Raw genomic sequence first — 14,546 nt, forward strand, 5'->3', positions numbered from 1 at the left:
TGCCCATATCCCCCACACTACAGCCCCTGTTCCCACTTGCAGCCATCAACCTACTTCAGTCCCTAACCCCCTACTACAGCCCCAATTCCCCACTACATTTCCTAAGCCCCCAATTACAGCCCCTAACTCTCAACTACAGCCCCTGTCCCCCTACTACAGCCCCTAACTCCTCAATTAGAGCCCCTATTACCCCACTAAATCTCACTACCCCCCCCAAGATTAGGTTCTGGATCTGCCCCTGCTCTGTATACCTGTCTGCATGTCTCTGTATGACTATGTCTGTCTGTGTATGAAAGTGTATGTATGTCTGTGTCTGTATGTCTCTATATGACTGTGTCCGTGTGTTTCTGAATGTCACTGTATGCCTGTGTCTGTATGTCTCTGTATGACTGTATCCATATGTCTCTGTATGCCTTGTTCTGTATATCTTTGTGTGACTGTCTGTGTATATATGTCCCTGCATGCCTGTGTAAGTATGTCTCTGCATGCCTGTATGTATCTGTATGCCTTGTTCTGTATGTCTCTGTATGCCTGCATCTTCATGTCTCTGTATGTCTGTGTTGTATAAATGTGTCTTTATTTATCTATATGCCAGTGTCTGCATGTCTCTGTGTGTGTCTGTATGACTGTATGTCTGTGTACCTGTATGTGTTGATTGTATGACTGTGTGCCTGTATGGCTGTGTTTGTTTGATTGTGTGCCTGTATATTTCTGTGACTATGTGCCTGTATGTGTGTGTAGCTATATATCTATGTCTATATGGCTTGGGAGGGAAAAGTTACACAAAGGAGCCTGAGGGGAAGAGGGACACACAAAAAACAGGCTGAGGGGAGATACCCACAGAAAAGGGCTGTGGGAAAGAAAGACACACAAAGGGGCTGGGGGGGGGGGAGGAGATACACATGGGGGTTGTAAGAGACAAGAGACATACAAGGGGGTGTAAGACACACTAAATGGGGGTATAATACACTACATGGGGATTTCAAAAGGCTGGATATGAGACACCGCTAAAGATACATCTTATTCGTGTGTGGGGGGGGGGGGGGGGGGGCGGCAAAATTCATCTTCGCCTGTGTAGCCAAAAATCCTTGCACCGGCCCTGACTACCCTCTCAGTAAAGTAACACTTCCTGATATTATTTTTAAACCTTTTCCCCTCTAATTTATGACTATGTCCTCTTGTTGTGGTAGTTTTTGATTTTTTAAATATACACTCCTCCTTTAGTGTGTTGGTTCCCTTTATTTTTTTTTAATTTATTTTTTTATCATATTGCCCCGTCTCGTCTTTCCCCCAAGCTATACATGTTAAGATCTTTTAACCTTTCCTGGTAAGTTTTACTCTGCAATCCATAAACCAGTTTAAAAGCCTTTATATGATCTCTCTCCAAAGTATCAATATTACATTGTTCTTATTCTAAATTACATATTTTAGTTACATAAAATATTGTTAGCAAGTCACCTAAAATTAGTTTTTGTCCATTTGAAATGTTTGAGAGGTTTGGTCCAAAACTTTTATTTTCCTGTGGAAAGGTAATGCTTCCCAGGAGTGGACCGGGCATAAAGCCAGATAGATATTTGCCTAATGTCTTTGTATGCCAAAACCTTTCCTGAAAGCCCAATTCTGGGCATCGACATTTGCCATATATTGCAGCTTCACCACTAGGTATGATTGAGGAAGGCCTTTCTGCTTCACCCCTATCTGGTGGTCTAGTGGCATAGTTGCAGCTCCAAAAACCCGTCAGGCTGGCTTATCTTGCATACAGTGCACACAGGAAACAGTTATGACTGCTCTCCTACATTACTTAACCTGACAAAGATAGAGCATTATCGTACTGGGATTGATATGACTGAGTGTGTTTTTGTGTGGGGTGATTAATGATATTGGGGGTTCAGACCATTATCTGGCTAGGACTGATGTGACTGGGGAGCCTAAATGCACTATTTTACAGGGATTAATCTGATATGGGGTACTCGTTCACTATCTGGCTGGGATTAATTGTGTCTGGAAACATGATTTCATTCTGTGGACGTGGGTGTTGTGATTGTGGGTAATTATGAAATTGGGAGTGATATAATTGGTGGGACTGGGGCTGATTGGATTATGGGAATGTGTATTTAATTGGGACTGTGGTGATTGGATGATGAGATGGGATAATGTTATTGAGGCTGGGGAGGTGAAGGCATTAATGTGATTAAGGTTGGGGTAATGTGATGGGGAAATGGGGATAATATAAGCAGAGGGTGAGGTTTATGTAATTATGACTGCTGCTTGCAAAATGAAGCAGATATTATGATGCTGTGGGAATGTAATTGATTGGATCTGTAAGGTAGTGGGTGATGAGGGAAATATTAGACTACAGGTTGAGGTAATTATAGGGGCTTGGTATTTGAGCTTGGCCTCAGTAAGTCTAGAGCTCCCTCCCATACTCCCCATAGAGAAAGCTTTAAAATAAGTAATAATATACTAATAGGACCCCACACTCATTTCACATAAACCAAGGGTGCTAAACTAGACCATGGGCCTGCACAAGCCCACCAATGATAAATACCGGTAACAGAGAAGAGGTCCAGGCACTCCAATAACTTTAGGCACGTTTATTTGAACATAAGGAACACTGCAACGTTTTGACACTGAATTGGGTCTTTTTAAGTTATAGGCACTGATATCAGTCAAGTTCACGCATCCTACTGCCAGAGGGTGCCAATCCACTAGTTGATATTTGCGAATGATCTCAGTATCCCTTTATTACTTTATAAGTGGCAACCCATCTCCTTAGAGTATATTAGGGGAAATGGAAATCGGCTACTTTAATGAGGTTATTTCTTTGAGTATGTGCTTTATGCAATATCCTCTTTCCACAATGTAGAAAAACAAACTTCAGTCTAATTTTATATATAAATCTGTCAAATTATAATTTACTCAAGTCCTGAAGACCTCACTGCAAGTCAACTTGGTAGAGAACAGACATTTGTGTACGTGAAGTGAAACTGAGAAATGCTGTCTATCTTGAATTTCCTTTGAGCTAATAACATAACTTCTTTGTATCTTAATATTTGGTTCATAATCGGAGCTCAACTCATGCCCATAATGCAAGAAAAAGATCGAGCAAGCAGCACCTTCTGAATTAAATGCATTAAGATTCTCTGTTTAACCATAACATACTGTCTTTAAAATTTATTCTTGCTAGCAGCTGAATATAAATATAACCGAAGGTGGTCTCCCTGTATGTAAATATTAGCAGTTCTTACTTGTCAGACAAGATCTGGTCTCCCAGATCCTACACTCCTATTGTAAACATAGCTTTTTAGTTAATGGTTGTTCATATGCTGCACATAGTTTTATGTTTAGTGTATGTTTAGACACGTATATAAAATATTATAAACCTAGTGGAATATTTTATGTTTTTTTTCTGTTATGTAGCTTCTTATCTCCATACCTGGTTATTTTTAAAAAAAAGCTGCCCTTCAAAAAATGCTATTTCATTTTACGACTAGCATTTTCCACCCATTTAAGTTACTCTTTTGTAATTGTCTTCAAGATTTTGTTGAGGTGCTAGAAATATTTTTCAAGAGATAATCCTGCTTTACCCTTGAAACATTTATTAGTAGGAAAATGTCTAATTGCAAAGTTCAAACTAATAAATAGCAACTGTGACTACCTTTAAAAAATCCAACTATCTGTAAAGCAATAAAAAGCAGAACAAAGCGTTCTCTTCAAATGCTGTATACTCTCGTATTATTTGAATCTTCTGATGCTTATCAAAAGAGTGCACATAATATTAATATTTGTATGGATGGACAAGTCTATGAAATGTCACTAAGACTTATCATTCAACCCCATGTACTGTAATCACAGTTACCAACAGTTCTGAATTAGTTAGATTACAGTCGTAGTTATATCAAGCTTGTTGTTTGCAGCTACTGAGCTTAGAGGAGCACGCCAAGCACCATAACCTCTATAGCCCACTTTAGTTGTTACAGTGCTAGGAGTGCCCTGACATACCACATTTGCAAGTAGTCAAATCATTTTAGAAAGTTTATACTTCTGACCTGAGGTCTACTTGGCGCAGTTCTCTGCCTCCTCTTTGCAGCTGGAAGGGCTGGAAGTTTCTAAGCTTTTGTTAGTTCTCCAGAGCAAAGCCGTGCTGTGCAGGTTTAGCTCATTGACTGATAGTGTCAGCTGATCGCTCACAACATTTGAGCTAAGCCCTGCACCATTGGAAGCTCCTGGTTCTCTGAAGTATGTGGAGGAGGAACAAATTTGTATCTGGTAGACCCCAGTTAAGAACTCAAACTACTACATCTACTTCTACCACTTCAGCTGGAAGGCTATTCCATGCGTCCACTACCCTCTCTGTAAAGTAATATTTCCTGATATTATTTTTGAACCTTTGCCCCTCTAATTTAAGACTATGTCCTCTTTTTGTGGTAGTTTTTCTTCTTTTAAATATAGTCTCATCCTTTACTGTGTAGATTTCAGTTTTGTATTTAAATGTTTCGATCATATCCTCCCTGTCTCGTCTTTCCTCCAAGCTATACATGTTAAGATCCTTTAACCTTTCCTTTTAAGTTTTATCCTGCAATCCATGAACCAGTTTAGAAGCCCTTCTCTGAACTCTCTCTAAAGTATCAATATCCTTCTTGAGATACGGTCTCCAGTACTGAGTACAATACTCCAAGTGAGGTCTCACCAGTGTTCTGTACAATGGCATGAGGGCTTCCCTCTTTCTACTGCTAATATCTCTCCCTATACAACCAAGCATTCTGCTAGCATTTCCTGCTGCTCTATTGCATTGTCTGCCTACCTATCTTGGAAATTGCATGATACCACAAACAAGATATAGAACAATGCCATAATGCATAGTGCCGACTGACTGCATGCTGTTATGAATGTACAAAGGTGACCAGAATACTGAGAAATAGATGTTCTTAATATGGATTAGTAATATCGCATACTATAGTATCATATAGTATAAGCGTATAATATTAATAGTATAGATGAGTAAAACATCAGGAACAACCTGTAATGAAATAATCTCACCATTATCAGACTATAAGCATCCTGACTTTTGACTAACACTATGGTATACATACTTGCTGGTTTGTATGTGTGGACTGACAATAATCTGGCCCGAACAAACTTAGAGTGTGGTCTCTTTTGATACTCAACAAAAACACATACATATGAAAATAGTTGTTTGTTAACTAAACTGAGAAATGACAAGGACATTTTAAATTTTACTTCAAAATAGCAGTGCTGTTGAAATAGGTGCTTGGATGTATTTGTAAAGCACATCAGTCTGTGTGAATGCATGGGTAAATATGTGCTTGATGTCACTTTGTGTCACTGCTGTCTGCAAGTTGTGTGTGTAAATACTGGATTATTTTGGCTTGTGCTGGCTCTTCCCCTGATCTGCCTCCTTGGCAGTTTCAGCCAATCCAATGCTTTTATATGGGAAAGTATTGTGATTGGCTCAGAACAACATTTCTGATTATGTCAGAGCAGATCAGGGGCAAAGTCAGCAGCAGCAGACTGGAGGAAAGGTAAGATTATACTATATTTAGGGGTATAAGGGGGGTTTGTGTTTCTGATCCTTTAGTGATCCTTTAAAGTTAATGTAAAGTGTTCCTTTAAAGTTGTTGCTCAGACTCGAAGGCAGGCTACAGTAAGTACATAAAGTTCAACACTAATTTCTTTAAACAACACTTTGTGTATTCTAACAACTGAATCTATTTAAAGTTGTTAAGTTGCCAGGCTTAATTTAGGGGTTAAACTGCTCAGTAATGGAACTCCAAAGTAAACTCATTAGTGCCATTAGTACCCCCTCCAACATCCACTTTCTGAAAATCTTCAAGCCAGAAGCCTCAGACTGCTGTGAGTAGGGGTGTGGTGATTGGCGTAAAAAATGGCTTGTGAAACACGTACTTTAAGCCAATCAGCAGTGCCCCTATTTGCAGCAGTCTGAGGCTTCTGTTTTGAAGATTTTCAGAAAGCGCATGTTGGAGGGGCAGAGTGAAACTGCACTGTCAAGGAGACTTTGGGGTTAAAACATCCATGAATGGTTTAAACTCTAAAGGCAAGCCAGTGCCATTTTGATAAAGTTGTTATGATGCCAAGAGGGTCCTTTTAAACCTATTACTGTATCAAAAAAACACAGATAGAAAAAAGAGTTTCTGAAGGAACATTTAAGAAGTAAAAAATGTCATATATGACAGATACTCTTTAACTATGTTCCATGTCTGCTTTCTCATTAAATGAAGACAAATTATATCACAAATCAAATTGTGATGTGAGATGTCATGAATTATGTCAGCACTAAAGCTAAGCTATGCAAAGAGCAGTTAAGGCTTTTACAAACGCAACCTTTTCAATGCTCTGACTTTTAAATGCATGAGTGAGAAACTTTATTTGGCGTTATAGCAATTTTTTGCCTCTTAATTATACATGACATGAGAAACACACATTTAATACAACACTGTGAGGCCACTTGGAAGCTACTGAGTAATATGTCACAAGATGTTGGCAGCTAGCAGAAACATAATTGAAAGACATTTCATGAAGAACTGCATGGCGTCAGGATCCAAAGACCCCCAGAACTAGAATATAAAGCTTTCAAGTGTCAGCAGTCAGCATTAGCCACGTGCAGAAGGGAGAGAAGTAAAATGCTGATCCTCTGGACTACATAGGATACAATATCCATATCCACAGTCCTGGGTCAGTAACTAGCTGACAAAGGATTCTGGGAATAGTAGTTCAAAAGTATTCCTCACACATATAATTTCTTATCATTTGCTTTATCATGACCATGGCCTAATACAGTAAGGGACATTAATAACCTGCTTAGAATGAACAGGTAACATAAAAGGGATCTGTAGCCAAAAATCATTTGTAGACCGAAACAAACATAACAAACAAATGTTTATTTGATTTATTTGAAATAAATATATACGAATGTAAAACATCAGAGTGTTCCTGGTGACTTTTCGATTACAGGGCACCCTTTTACAAATTAAAAAAAATAATAAAGACAAAATCACCTTTTTATCCAGCAGTTTCCCTGTCTTGACATGGTTCTGCTTCTCCTTATTTTGAGATTATCCCTAGGATGTTATGTGGTCAAACCAATGCTTCTAAATAGAGAAGCACTGACAGACATACAGCACAAGTGTGGCAACTGCATAAAGCCACCTTTTCTGAAGGTGATCTAAAATGAAGTGCCTAGTGGCTATCTGATTTCTGGCCACTAGAGGCATACTGGCTGACAAATCCAAAGCACAGAAATACGTGCAATTGTCAGATTGAAGGGACATTATCTAGGCACAATGACCACTACATTACGCTATAATTTTTTTGGTGTGTGTATAGCGTCCCTTCAAGGGTTTTAACATTAAAAAAATATAAGCATTAGAAACAGAATGCAAATTGTAGTAAGGGGAGACACACAATTGTTATGCATCAAAAAGCATATCATAAATGGAATTGGAGAACAAAGGTTTGCACCTCTAATATTAAAGATCCACTAAATTTAAAACTTTGACTTCTTTAGTATCACACTCAAGCGACTGTAGGTGATATAATTTATGTAATTTTCAAGCATAATGCCAAGGGCATTGTTTTGACCCATATGCAAAAATAACTATTATTTCAACTTGTTTTCCTTTCAAAGAGGAGGTAAGAGAAAAGCTTTGAAATATATAACCGTACAAGGGTTTCTTGAAACTATATCTTTCTCAAAGTTTTATATAGGAGAGTGAGCAGACACTCATGTGAAAAGGTGACACAAAAGTGTTTCTTAATACATTTTAATGAATGAGAAGCAGCATTTGAGTTAATGAGCAAATGCACATGCTGCTGGGTGGATTTGTAGAGAGATATACTGGTGGATATATTATTTTCTGTCAACATATTGATGTGCATATATTATGGAATATCTGCCACTCTCCCATTGAAATCATTGGTAAGACGTACATTTGATAAGTAGACTCAGTACTAATGTCTCCCAATGGAAGCTGTGTAGGAGCCCTGCATAGCTCCATTTGTCCTGCTTCCTGAACAGTGTGGAGGAAGAAGTTACATTCTTTACAATCTTTCAGCACGATTAAGAACTGACGAGCTCCAGCACAGAAATTGTTTCTGAGCCAAGTGAAGACAAGCACTGGAGCAGAGTTGAGGGTAACTGCGGTTTATTTAAAAAAAAAATGTATCATTACGATATTTATTATAATTATGTTGGTTCCCAATGAAGTGCTAAGTGAAACTAATTACTTGTATCTTTGGTGCTGAAGGGGTTACTACAGTACTGGGAACTATAGTCTAATAACAGCTGTAAATCCATGTTTAATTAGCCTCTGACATAATATATTCTATAAGATCGTAAAATGTATTCTTCAAACATTTGCAATTTATTCTCCAGTGCAAAATGACTCAAAGGATATTTCAAAGGAGCATCTACATTTCATATATATATATATATATATATAAATATATATATATTTAACAAGGTAGAAAAAAACTTATATTTAACATTATTTTTCTGAATTCAACTTTTTGTCCGTAGATCCGTAGATGGTCATGAATTCCTGCCACTTATGTTTGGTAAAATCAATTATACATATCATATTATTCTGTAATGGGCACTGCAGCATTGACATTCACAACCTAGTAGATGTCACAAATCACAAAGTTGGCTTTTAATATTGTATATATACTTTCAGTTAGGGAGTAGCGTTTGGCAAAATATATTTTAAGATGCTGAAGGATTAGTTAATGTGGGTGTTTAATTTCCATCTGTCTATCTATCTGTTTTTCTTTTATGCTTTCCTCACTATTTACATGCTAGCAACGGGAACTAATTATTTACTAGAAAGGTATATTTTGATCTGTTCATACATTGTTTTATCATTGCTTTACTATGACTTGACCAATCTATGTGAATATTTTTGTGTGAGTTTGAACTGACACTACTGGATAAGTTATGCTCTTTTCGCTAACCCACTTAATGTTAAAATGTAATACTAAGAGTTGGGAAATGCAAGAACTGCTAAAAAAAAGAGCTGCATGTGTGCATATGCATACAGTATGTATACACATATATAGGCAGATCTTGTGCATTAGATAAAACATGTCTTTGAAATATATGTAATTACAAAAAAAGGAAACTAATTGTGTAATACGTAAAATGTTGTAGAATAAAAAAAGATAAAAATATGCACTCACATTTTTTAGGAGCTTAGATGCAGCTCCAACTAGACCTCATAGTAGTGGATATTCTTGTAAATTTGATTAAGTAGAATTTTATATGCTCAAGATGCTTCCCATTAAAAAAAACCCGTTTCTTCTCCTGGTTTTGTTGGGAAGCACCTTAAGCACAGAGAATTCTACTAAATCAGATCTATGAGAAAATCCACTTCTAGGAGGACTGCGAGCATTATATCTGTAGACAGGGATCATTCCACCCAAGACAGGGATCATTCCACCCATTCCTCTCCTCATCTCAACTTTTTTTAAATTTATTATCCGTGCCACATTTTTTATAAAGGTTAGTACCAATCACAACATGTTTCATTTAACATATTGATATATATCACAGTAATGATGTATTTTATTGTCTCTCATGTAATTTACAGCTGAATCTAAGATCCTAAAAAATTTAAGTGCCTACTTTTTATTCTACAAAATTTTAGCTATTACACTATGTTTCCTTACTTTGTTGTTACATATATTTCTAAGGCACTATGCTAACATTTCTGATTTATCTTATCTTTCCCTCTGCTTTTATTCAGATGTTGTACATTATTTACATATCTCAATTAGAACCTTGAAAAAAGTCTGCCTCAGGCACTGTAATCCGATAAATCATATTCCAATATTTCTCCCATAATTCCCAGGTTGACACGCAAATGAGCACAGAGAGATATTGTGTTTCAAATACACTGCATGCATGGCTATTATTATGGCTCTTGTCCATTTTGCACCTCTACGTTTAGACATATGACGGGAGAAAGATATGTTTTAGACGAAGGAACATGACAATTTTTGGAGTTCTTTGGGACACCAGATATTTTTCATTGCTTCCAAACTTGGGCACATTGGAACCTAGATATTGGTAGATATAAACAAAGCCTCAATAATACTGGTGTATTTTATTCTACACCTCACATTGAATACTCACTACTCTATACACTTCTACATTAATTGTTCTATTTGTATCCATATGATATGAGTTGCCATTTTATTAAAAAAAAATTTTTTTGGTGCAAAGCATAGGAAATGTGAATTTACTTTTGATTGCACTCCATATGAAGTAATTCAACTGTTTCTAATTCTTCGATTTTCATACAAACTCTATTGGGTTGAAAAAGTGGTTAATATGTTTTGTGGATATTCTTCAAGAGACGAGAAACAAAACTTCTAAATATTTATGAACTAAACACACAGTCTCACAGGTACAAAATTCTATATTGAAAAACTATTGGTTAACAATGATCATACATTTATTATACTAAAAGTACGTATAATATTGGTATAAGGTGAACATATTAAAGGGACACTTTAGTCACCAAAACACCTACAGTTTAATGTAGTTGTTCTGGTGGTTATAATCATAAAGCCTTCAGGCATTTTCATGCAAACACTACCTTTTCAGAGAAAAGGCAGTGTTTACATTGCCCCTCGGGACACCTCCAAGTGGCCACTCCTCAGATGGCCACTTGAGGTGCTTCCTGGCTCAGTGCTGCACAGTAGGCAGCAGTGCTGTTCAGCGTCTCCATGGGGATGCTGAATTTTCCTCATAGAGATGCATTGATTCAGTGATCTCTATGAGGAGGCGCTGATTGGCCAAAATTGTGATTGTCCCCTCCCCCTTGCCAATTTTAGCCAATCCAATGTTTTCCCCATGGGAAAGCATTGGGTTGGCTAAAAATCAGCAATTCTGATGATGTCACCAAGGGGGCGGGGTCGCGCCGGCGGTGAGTTTTATTAAGAAGGTTAAGGGGGGGGGGCAAGCCACCTAAATGGTGGTTTTTGCACTATAGGGTCAGGAATACATATTTGTTTTCCAGACCCTATAGTGTTCCTTTGAGCATTGACATTCATTTGTAATGGTGCAAACAATGCCAGGCACATAGACTAATTCAATTCCACTTGGTCTGTATATATATACCATTGTATTACTAAAATAAGGAAATTGGATGAATATGCAATTACTGTGACCTGTAATAAGAAACTACTGGCTTGAACTTGCATTCTTAGCAACATAGCTACTACAGCTTGTTGACGAGAGAGCCCTGGCACTGTCACACAGTTTAATATGATACCAATTAGGAACATTTGTAAATAAATCTGGGCTCTTCTCTAAAAAATCACGCAAAGTAAATTCCGCATTATAAATGTGACCATGGATGGGTGGTCTCCAGATGCCAAGAATATCCCTGGTTTATATTAACCCTAAACGGTTTAAACTGGGTAGCTACCAGAGTGAGCTGTAAAGAATCTACTCAGTAGATGTCATAGCATTTGCAAATGGATCGAATTTCCATTTTCTAGTATACAATGACTACTCTTGCTACTAGGGTGAACCAAACTTATTTAAACTATTCTATGTGTCTGTTACTATTTGCAATAATAATTTTCTGCAATGATTTATGCTTTAGATTATTATTATTATTATGATATTTATAGAGTGCTGTCAAATTCAGCGCTTTACAATGGGTGGACGAACAGACGTGTAGTTGTAACCAGACAAGTTGGACTCACAGGAACAGAGGGGTTGAGGGCCCTGCTCAATGAGCTTACATGCTAGAGGGAGTGGGGTAAAATGACACAAAAGGTAAGGATAGTATTAGATTAGCGACAGTTGCAGAAGAGGAATCAGTCGGGAGCTATTAACAGTTTAATTGATACGCTTTTATGAAGAAGTGGGTTTTTAACGATTTTTGAAGGAGTGGAGACTGGGTGAGCATCTAACGGAGGAGGGAAGCGAGTTCCACAGGAACGGTGCAGCCCTCGAGAAATCTTGAAGGCGAGCATCAGAGGTGGGAGTACGGACAGAAGATAGACGTAAGTCTTCAGCAGATCGTAAGGGCCTAGACGGGATATACTTGTGTATAAGGGAGGATAGATAGGTGGGAGCAGCATTATGTAGAGATTTGAAAGCAAGAACCAGAATTTTAAATTGAGCTCTATATTTTATAGGAAGCCAATGTAGGGACTGACAGAAGGGTGAGGCATGGGAGGTGCGGGCGGACAGGAAGATGAGCCTCGCTGCCGCATTCATTATGGACTGTAATGGCGCAAGTTGGGAGCTATTAAGTTAGGAGATATTAAGTGAGGTGTGCAGAATTAGTAGATATTAACTTATGTTTGTTTTATATAGCGTATACTGCAGGGCATTCTAAGTAAACCTTGTTATTTTTTTCCCAAAGGCATTGGAAAAGAATGATACCCCAAACATCAAGATGATTTTCAGTCTAAAGAGACAGTGAAACCAATTTCATGAGCTGTGGCTTGAGTCTGTGAATATGCTTAATCTTAACATTATGAAAATAATGCATAATGTATACTATTGCAACTGTTTACTAAATTCCAAATAAGTATGTGAATTGAAAAATTCAAAAGTATAACCTGTATTTGACCCACACATAAATTACATATTTACCAGTCGATTTAGTTGCACATTCATGACTGTACAAAGAATGCTCAAAGTATCTTTGGAGAACATTTTGTCAATATAGGATCTGATTTGAAGATTTAAATTTGCATGCATTTTCCTCCAAATTAAAATCAATAAAATTATACTGAAATAACAAGGATTATAGGTAAATGATTTTGCTTCCTTGCTAGAAAGTCAGGAAGGTTTCCATGCCCACGTGCAATGCGCAACATTTAATAAAAAAAAAAGTTTGTTATGGTCAAAGAAGTCTGGGCCAAAAATTTCGGGATTTAGAATGAAGTCTTCTAACGTTCCAAGTGGGTCCTTCTATTACCCAGGGGCGCCAGAGAAACATCCCCACTACTTTCTTAATTCTCGCTTTTCTGCCTCTGCACTCTTTGGTCTATGCAAAGATAAAAGAAGAGGTAAAGGAAGATACCTCTTCCATAAATAAATTCAATGAAAGAGGTAGTATGATTGATTGGAAGAATTTGTGACTTATGGGTGCAAATCCAGATGTTAAAGCTGAAGATTTTTTTGTTTTTTAAAACCACTTCCCAGCTGTATGGCATTTTCATTAGGTTTTTATTTTTATATTAAAGTTGTGCTTTAAGCTCACTCACTACATTTACAAACTGAAGTAACTGTCTTTACTAACCCTGCCTACTATCAACTTGACACATTTTTGGTTCAATAAATAATGAGTCATATTTCTGACCCTCTAGAACAGGGGTTCTCAACCCAATCCTCAGGACACCCTACCAGTCCAGGATTTGGGGATTACCTGGGTGTGTCTAAGGTGTTTAGAAAAAGGGGAAAAAAAAACACCTTAGACTCTAAGGTGTTTTTTTTTTTTTTTTTTCTAAACACCTTAGACACACCCAGGTAATCCCTAAACCCTGGACTGGTAAGGGGTCCTTGAGGACAAGGTTGAGAACCCCTGGTCTAGAACCTTCTACTTTTCTCCATCCGAGAGGGAGCAAGAAGGGGAGAATTCCATAATAACAGCACAATAATAAATACCCATCACACTCCGCACATGTAGAATGAAACAACAGGATGTGCCATCCATGGCCCACTTTTATGGGGCTATTTATGTTTAACTGACATAGTTTGTGAAAAAGAATTAATTCCTGAGCTATTCTGCCCATTCCCTGAAAGCACTCGAGTCAACTCCTCTGTAAATTGTATCAAATTTGAGGATAATATTTTTCAATGATGATTGGACACTTTGAACATTTTATTCTAATGTGAAGCCAACAAATTGTTTGACTTCTGAGCAAATGTCATTATTAATGGTTTATTTACATCCTTTCCTGATTAACGTAATACAGTTGAATCACTATTCTGGTTTCTTTCCATTTCTCTTCTTTGTACTTGTTAATACCAGTTTGCAATATTTATATTTTTTGTATATTGTTTAGTTGAAAAAAACAGTGAAGCCAGAAACTAGAAAATGCAATACTGAGATCCTTGTAACAGTGTCATTAATACTAGAGGGGATCTGTGCTTTCTGTTCCTCATATATGGAGGTGCCCAAGTAAAGCAAAGATCAGGTTGACCTCATCGGCCCAGTTTACAACACGAGGTGGTGTAGTAAAAACACCCTTACCTCTATCCTGTGTGTTCATATTGAAACTCTTACAGAGCAATTTGTTAAATTGTGCGAAGGACAAAGCTTTGACCATTTAAAGACAAACATGGATTAAATACCTGCCGAGTTATTCACTAATATCTGAATTGAAGAAAATTCAAATAACAAGGGAACAATAATAGGCGCAAATCAACTATAGTCACTACTTAGCTATTTTAAAGGAAATATTTATCAAACACCTTGTTTAACCAGTAGTGGAGTCTACTGAAGAGAAAACAATTACCCTCCTATATAGATATATAG

General features: G+C 37.4%; 1 protein-coding gene across 3 annotated transcripts in view; it reads right to left on the minus strand.

Moving 5' to 3' along the window:
• LOC134608747 (cadherin-6-like) overlaps window positions 1–14,546 on the minus strand; it is a 220,478-nt gene that overhangs the window by 200,823 nt on the left and 5,109 nt on the right. Inside the window, exon 1 of one of the 3 annotated variants that reach the window (XM_063451831.1) lies at window positions 4,050–4,086. The exons of the other annotated variants lie outside the window; for them this stretch is intronic. The gene's annotated coding sequence lies outside the window, so the exon portion shown is untranslated. Of the gene's footprint in view, window positions 1–4,049; window positions 4,087–14,546 lie in introns of those variants that run through there. 3 annotated transcript variants of the gene reach the window in all.

Source organism: Pelobates fuscus, chromosome 4 (assembly GCF_036172605.1).
Source record: "Pelobates fuscus isolate aPelFus1 chromosome 4, aPelFus1.pri, whole genome shotgun sequence".
In the NCBI taxonomy this organism is placed as follows: Eukaryota; Metazoa; Chordata; class Amphibia; order Anura; family Pelobatidae; genus Pelobates; species Pelobates fuscus.